We start from the raw sequence: 7,500 nt of genomic DNA on the forward strand, positions 1-7,500 counted from the left end.
TTTTTTTGTTTGTTTTTTGGGCGTAGCTTCCATACTGTTCTCCGTTCTCCATTCGTTGTCTACTTTCTAGAGCCAGCGAGCTAAATAAATCACCTGGCATTCCTGAAGCCGGAAAATTCCTTAGAAAAGTTCTGTTGGCTATAAATGGTGAAGCAAAAACAACTGCAACACATTTAAAATGCCATAGCTTTATCATTTTTGTTTGGATTTCATTGAGTAAAACCAGCAAATGTCGGAAATTTTATAAACTTTCAGAACATCAGTTTAGTTTTTAACGGTGTGTTACTTTTTGAATGAATTACGGTCTTGAAACCGCAGAAGAAACCATCGCTCGTTGCTCGCAAGGTGCTTTGTGGGATTTGTGGGGGCTATCCTTGCCCTTTAAAATGCCGCAAACGGAAAAGTCCTGCGCTTTTAACTGCCATAGATATTGAGAGGCCAATGAGACATGGAAATGAAGTGTGGAACGTTCTTTTTTCGCCAATCGCATGTCTCGCTGTTGCTTTGAGAGAAGATACAGAGTCCTGTTGGAATCTCTAGGGCTTGCACATTAATTGTTTGCATTGCTAGGACTGCAATGAACCTTTTAATAGCATTGGCACATGAATTTGTTGAATCATATCGGATCGACCGAACAATAATGTGCGATGAGTGCGAAAAATTGCGTGTTATCGCATCTTAAACCCGCCTATCAACCCCGGCTTATGCGTCCTGGTGGCCAGCCGGCAAATAAATTTAAAAAAAAATAGACACTCATTGAATTCCATCACGAACAACGTGGTTTAGAAATGGCAGCAGTTTGAACTTTGTTGCAGTTTTATTTTTGCCTCACCCTCTGTACTATCAACTGTTGTTTTTGCTAGAAACATGCTGTCGCCCTTTATTTGGCCACGGTTGCAAGGAGGATGTTTCCTTAGATATTTCTTTTTCAGCACCTTTTCTTTTTGATAACCTGATTGATGATTTCTTTTTGATTTTTGATGATTGATAAATGAAACTCCTAGGTGCGGCTATATCAAGTGGACAGAGTGAACACTCACATCCTTTCCTCTTTCCCTTCCTACACTACACACCTACCGCTTACGTTGAGTTTCCTCTCTAGTACACACTCCATCACTCTACACACACACATACACAACCACACAGAGCGCGTGCATCCCCAAGGGTAAACTCAAGCAGCGGGATTGGGGAGAAGAGTTGGTGTGGGGGGAGAAGCGCGAAGCTGGCGTGCGCGTGTGATTTTCCTCGGGATTTTCCGGGTTCCGGGACCGGGGCACTGGGCGCCTCCATGGTTTTGCCATTGTGCCACGTGCTGTAACCGTGCGACAAAACAAACAAAAAAGGTAATAAAGAGTAACAAAAAAGTAAAAAGAAAATTAAACACAAAAACAAAACCAAAAATAAAAAACAACACACCCCCACAACAACCCTAGCGCACTAGCGACGTTCTGCAATATGTAACAACCGAGCAAAAGCAACAACTAGGAAGTAGAAACGAAAGGAACAAAAGGAAAAAAAAAAGGAAATCCCACTAGGGAGCGGTTAGGGGAGGTGACGTGAGGGGAGTGACAAACAAATGGAAAATAAAGCAAAAGAAAAACAAACAGCAAACAGCAAAACAACCAAAAACAAAAAACGAAGGAAAAGTCGGCGCAGAATAGAACGGAACGGAAAAAAAAAACCAACCAACCAACCCGGGGTGTGCCAGGGGGTTGGGAATAGGGAACGGGAGCGGAGCGGACACACAGAGAAAATCCGAAATACACACCCACACACACCCACACATACACATCTACGTACACATACACGCATGTACATGTACTGTAAAATTGAAAAACGCCGTATCATTAAATGAATTTAGAACAAATAGAGAAGAAAACAGATTACAAAACCAAGTAACAATCAATCTAGCTGTTTGTAGTTACAAATCCAAATACTCCAAGGGCCCGGATCATTCCTCGGACCGCCAGCGAGCCTGGACCCTGTTGGAAATGGGGGGAGCGAACTATCGGCGCACCGATCACGTCACCGTCGAAAGGAAAGGGGAAAAGGCGCGCGTTTTTTTTTTTTTTTTGCATCCGAATTTGCATCCGAACCGCGTATACGCGTTGAGCAGTGCTGTTGTTGCGTTAACGCGTGCGCCCTGCCAATCACGCACCGCCAGCAGATGAGAGGGGCGGAGGGATGCCGAGGGGCCTTCCTTTCCGCCTGGCAATGGCACAAACTCATTCGCGCAGCATGTTCGCAGGGGGAAGGATCGTGGTCATTATCTACACGATAAAACTTCTTTTTCTTTTTTCGTAAACATACTGTACACACCCCTGCAACGAAGAGGGCCAGTACAGGACGAAGCAGTGAGCAAAAGAGCGTATAGAGTGAGAGTAAGAGAGAAACATCGTTTCCATCGTTGGAGTGTGGATATCGAGGGGGGGGGGCGACATCGAACCAGCGTAAGCGCCGGCTCCATCGCTTCGCTACACTACCCTTCCCGGTGGCTTCTTTTATTAATTCTTACACCCGCTTGCACGCTCTCTCTCTCTCTCTCTCTCTCTCTCTCTCTCTCTCTGGCGCTCTGGCGTACTCTCTTGTTTTTTTTTGTATCAGCGTGCCTTCTGTTGGCCTTTTTTTGTTTTGTTACTGTGTGTGCGCTACCCTCGTGCTCCGTGGCAGCTGCAGCAGCAGCAGCAGCAGTAGCAGCGCGCAGAGTGCGCGTGCGGAGAAAATGGACACCCCCCACCCTCCCCCACGTTACGCCTTTCCCTCCCGTCGCGCGACATATCGCACGTAGCGCACCGCGGACTGGCAACCCTTTCTCTTTCTTTCTTTCGCTTTCTCTTTCTCTCTCTCTCTCTGTCTCTCTCTCTTTCTCTCTCTCTCTCTCTCTCTCTCTCTCTCTCTCTCTCTTTCTCTATCTCTCTCTCTTTCTCTCTCTCTCTCTCTCTGTCTCTCTCTCTCTGTCTCTCTCTCTCGCTGGCACATTTTCATTGTTTCTCTCTGTTTGTTTTTAATTTCTGTCTCCCTTTTTCTCTCTGCTCTCTCTCTCTCTCTCTCTCTCTCCCTGCTCTCTCTCTCTCTCTCTCTCTTTCTCTCTTTGTCATGCACACCTCATCGCTGCTGTGCTCATCGCAGCATCGTGTGCATTCGTGGTATCTAGCTTGTCCCCCTATTGCTAGTACAGTACGCGTATCCGCCGGCATGAGGTGAGCGGCAGCGTTTTCGAGTGCGTTCCCGGGCCCCATCTTGCCAAACAGAGCCGCCTCCCATACGCGTCGCGAGTGATATGCTCTGTTCCCTTGGCCGTTCCCTTTGGCGTGCCGTTTGTTACTGTTACTGGCCCCCCGCCACCGTTTTCGGTTGCCTTCCTCGCCTGCTACGCTCTCCTCTGTCGTCGAAAGCACTACTACGCCAGAAACAAACAACAAATAGAACTGTGGTGCGTCAGGCAGGCAGGCAGACAGGCCGGCAGAACAGAGTAACTGACGAACAGACTGACTGCTCGCAGCAGAAGAGGCCCTAGCTGTCTCGCTGTGAATGCTGCTGGTGGTGGTGTGGTGAGTACACGAATGGTTGACAACCGAGTGGTGGACAACCTTCCACTAGAGCCGCACCGCTGCTCCTCTGCTGACGCGAGACGGAGCGAGTTACCAAAGGCTCCGCAGCAGCAGCAGCACCAGCACCAGCACCAGCTTCTCTGTGTCTGTTTTGCGTGTGTTTGTTAAGGTGTTTTTTGCTGTGTATCCGAAGGACCCAGTGTGTGTGCGTGTTATTCCTTGAGCCTCGAACCGATCAAACGGATCAAACGACAATAACAAGCAACAACAACAACAAGCAACATCAAGCAGCAGCAGCAGCAGCAGCAGCAGCAGCAACAACAATAACACCACACGCGCAGATCAGCGGCCGAATCGGAGCGCGGCACCATTCAACCGACGTGTCTGGCGGCTCTGGCCACCATCACCACCACCACCACCAACCGCACAACTAAAACGAAGGTTCGTTGGATTCCCTCTGGAGAGCGTATGTCCTTCGCCATTTCTTTCCCCGGATTGCCCGAGGGGCTCCTTGGCGGGAGGGGGCGACACACTCCCCCCTTTTGGGGGCAACAATAACAAAATACACACACGCGCAAAAAAAAAAAACAAAACGGCCACCAAAACACGGGCACAAAAAGCCGGCCGTGACGCGACCTGCTGAACCGCTCGCCCCTTTTCTCTGCGGCTGCCGTGGTGGGAGTGGGTGGTACGGGAAGGGGAATGCAACCCCCGCACCGGCGTATGCATGTGTGGGTGTGGGAGCATACAGGGGGGGAGAGAGAGACAGAGAGAGAGAGAGAGAGAGAGAGAGAGAGAGAGAGACATAATACGATCACATTCATTCGCAAAAGCAAACAAAACCAAACAAAACAAAACAGCGCAGAAACGGCGCGACGGTGATCTGCTCGGTGAGCCACCCCCTCCCACCCTCCCCCTCCCTTTTGTGAACGCACTGCGGAACTCTCATCTGGGATCGCGGATCTTATGGCGGTGATGAAGAATGACGTGGCACACGGCAAGAGCACCATGTGTTTTCGCGCAATGTGTACGCGCCTTTGCTGCTGCTGCTGCTGCTGCTGCTTCTTCAAACGCCCCCTCAATCCCTTCGCACTAATAGGCGGGCGGGAACGAAACGATTTGATGGCGCAAAACTGCGCGCAAAAGAGTGCGATCGGTTCGGTGATCGCTGCATGATTTCCGAGGACATTCTGAAAGACATTCTGCCGGGGGCGGGGGTGATGGAGTCAAAATGGAGTGTCATCAAACCAAACATAAAGGGCTACACTAACTTAACTTCAACCTTCGACGCGTGGTGTGAGTTAGTTAGTTCGTTTTTTTTTTTTTTTGTTTTTTTCCTTCTAGCAACCATCACCATCTTCTCATCACATCGGCATAAAAGACGGCCCCGCGCACACACGACTGTCGGTGTGTTTGTTAAGATAAACAATGCAACCAAAAGGGGGGGGGCGAACGGATCTGGTGCGCAGAGAACAGCACGCGCCAGCCCTTTGCTTTAGCAGCTAATAGCTTCCAAAATAGCACACGCAGCGCTTGGAATTCGATTCCGATCGCGCACAAAACACACGCGTGGTCGTGGTTCGGTCGGTCCTCGGTTATGGGTGTACTCGGGTTTACCTTGGGAAGGCGTGGATACTACTACTAGTGTGTCACGGAAAGTGAAATGATTTTCTTTGCGTTTTTTTTTTTTTTTTGATAATTCTCATTTCTTTCCTCCAAATTAATGCAATCCGATGCAATGCGCTTGCGCCAATGGATTTTCCAGCTTTGGAAACTCGTGATAAAGTCGACTTTAGGGATGGCTTTTATGTTCCTTCTTCTTCGCAGTCGCATGAATCTGTTGCATCGTTTTAAAACGACGTCCCCGGAAGAGTTTTTTTGAGCTTTTTTAATAGCCAGAAGTCACTTGGTGCTAAAGCAAGCGAAGAAGCGGTGGTTGCGGAACGATATGAGTTGAGTTTTGTGCGAAAACAGTCACAGGAAACCAACGCTAGTAGTAGTAGTAGTGTGTTTTATTGGCTTAATTTTTAGTAATTCTTAACATGCTTTGAGATTATTTTGTACTGGGTTCAACAATTACGTTTTCCCCATTATCTAGAACCTGGGTGTGGCGTTGCAAGTTGTGATTGTCGTGTTGCTAATGTCTGGCATTTTGACTTGCGGGTCGAGTCGAGATCTGACGCGCTTGAGGCCGAACACATTTTTCGAATTGTAATTAGCGAACTATCTGAATAATGCCAATTTCTTCAGCAAGGTCTCTAGTTGCTAATTGACAGTTTTCACAACACCAAATCGTTTGACGTTGATGGTCACCGAGGACGTTCTTCGTCTTCAACACGTTCCTGACCTTCCTGGAAATGTTTTTACCACTCATAAACACTTTTATTTAACTTGCCGTAGTCACCAAAGGCATTGTTCATCATACTTTACTTATCCGCACAACATATTTAATGCAAAATTCTATGCTCGATCAATTACGCAACATCCAAAAAGGAAGGGAATTCCCTTTTAGTTGCTCACAAAAAAAAACATATCTCAAAAACTAATCATTATTTTGACGTAAAACATGTCATAGATATCAATCACAACACTGAAAGCCTACAAACAATTTGAGAATTAAAAAAATCCTTCACACCACCAAATAGAGTACCCATTCAGCTTACTTTCGTGACACAGTAGTAGATCGCGCCCGCTAGCTCTCAACCAGGATCTCCTTCTTTGGGCATTTCTAACCTTGCGTCCGCAGTGCCTAGAATTTAGGGCACTTGTTAGTAGCCCTAGAACATTTCGGAAATATTTCGTCTACCGTTTCTAATCGGTTTCAGACCGCGGTATGCGAATTCGACAGATGATTCTGGCTGAGTCGCCTTTGTCTAGGCCCTGGGATTCGAAACACGTGTGTGGACGCTAGAAATAAGAGCAAAAAAAAAAAAAAAGATCGCCGGTACATTCTGGGAAGTAATGGACGCAAGGTAACGGCCCAACGGTGACTGCCCAAAAAAAGGACAGCTTTCTACTCTCGGGCCCAGCCCCTAGGGGTGGTCCTGATAGTGTGCCCTGAGCCACTATTCCCGAGCTTCTTACCTTCTTTATCGATCGGCCTATGAGGTGGGCGTGCGTGCCCATGCGTATGTGTTTGTGTCGTGTCGTGCCGCGTGAGGTGCGTAGTTCCTTGCTTCCTTGGATTACTTGTACGCCGAAGGCGGGAACGACGCACGCTCGGTCGCGGGACCCGGCGTGGCGTGGCGTGGCACGCGAGCGAGGGTGGCTCACCAGTTCCGTTCAGGCGGCGCCGCACTGGGCCCTAGCCAGCCGCCGCTGGTCGTGATGCAATTTATTAAACAACTTTCGTCACATGTATGAATGTCTTCGGCGCACGCAGCGTATGCCGCACCGCATCTCCGCCACCAACTCAGCATCTCAGCTTGCTGTGTGTATGTGTGTGTGTCCGTCGTCCGAGGGGCGGTTGGTGGGTGTGTGGGGGGGGGGGGGGGAGAGGGTGTAAGGTTCTTCTTCTCCCGAGAAGGCCCGAGAAAGCACCACCGGGCTAAAAAGGACGAAGCCCGAAGACTCGCGAACAGACCAGCACCGGGGGTGGTGCCAGTGGGGAACCAGAGGGGGATGGGGGGGGGGGGGGCGGTGGGTTGCGCGGCCAAGACGCTGGTCGGTTTGGTCGCGGTGGCTCATTTCATCGCCAGCTTTGCACCGGAGCGCAACGGACGTTTCGCAACGTTGTTCGCCCATCGACCCCAGCCCCCCCGCCCCGCGCGCGCCCGCCCGCCCCCGCACCAGCTGGCGGGTTGTCCGCCGTTGTCTTGTGCCCGCACAAAAAAAAAAAAAAGAGCGGAAACAGCACCGTTCGCAGTGCGTTCCGGACCGCACCGGACCAGTCACGGGACGCAGTTTCAACGCGCGCGACCGTTCGGTTCCTGTGTGCTTGTGTTGCGTG

General features: G+C 49.6%; 1 protein-coding gene across 8 annotated transcripts in view; it reads left to right on the forward strand.

Annotated features, from left to right (window-relative positions):
* Positions 1–3,206: 3,206 nt before the first annotated feature.
* Positions 3,207–7,500, forward strand: part of LOC126571868 (uncharacterized PE-PGRS family protein PE_PGRS10) — a 14,346-nt gene continuing 10,052 nt past the window's right edge. For 7 of the 8 annotated variants that reach the window (XM_050230737.1, XM_050230728.1, XM_050230773.1 and 4 more), the window contains exon 1: positions 7,395–7,500. This exon is cut by the window's right edge. The gene's annotated coding sequence lies outside the window, so the exon portion shown is untranslated. Of the gene's footprint in view, positions 3,552–3,744; positions 3,993–7,394 lie in introns of those variants that run through there. The other variant, XM_050230746.1, reaches the window with a different exon arrangement.

The sequence above is a fragment of the Anopheles aquasalis genome, chromosome X (genome assembly GCF_943734665.1).
Source record: "Anopheles aquasalis chromosome X, idAnoAquaMG_Q_19, whole genome shotgun sequence".
NCBI lineage: Eukaryota > Metazoa > Arthropoda > Insecta > Diptera > Culicidae > Anopheles > Anopheles aquasalis.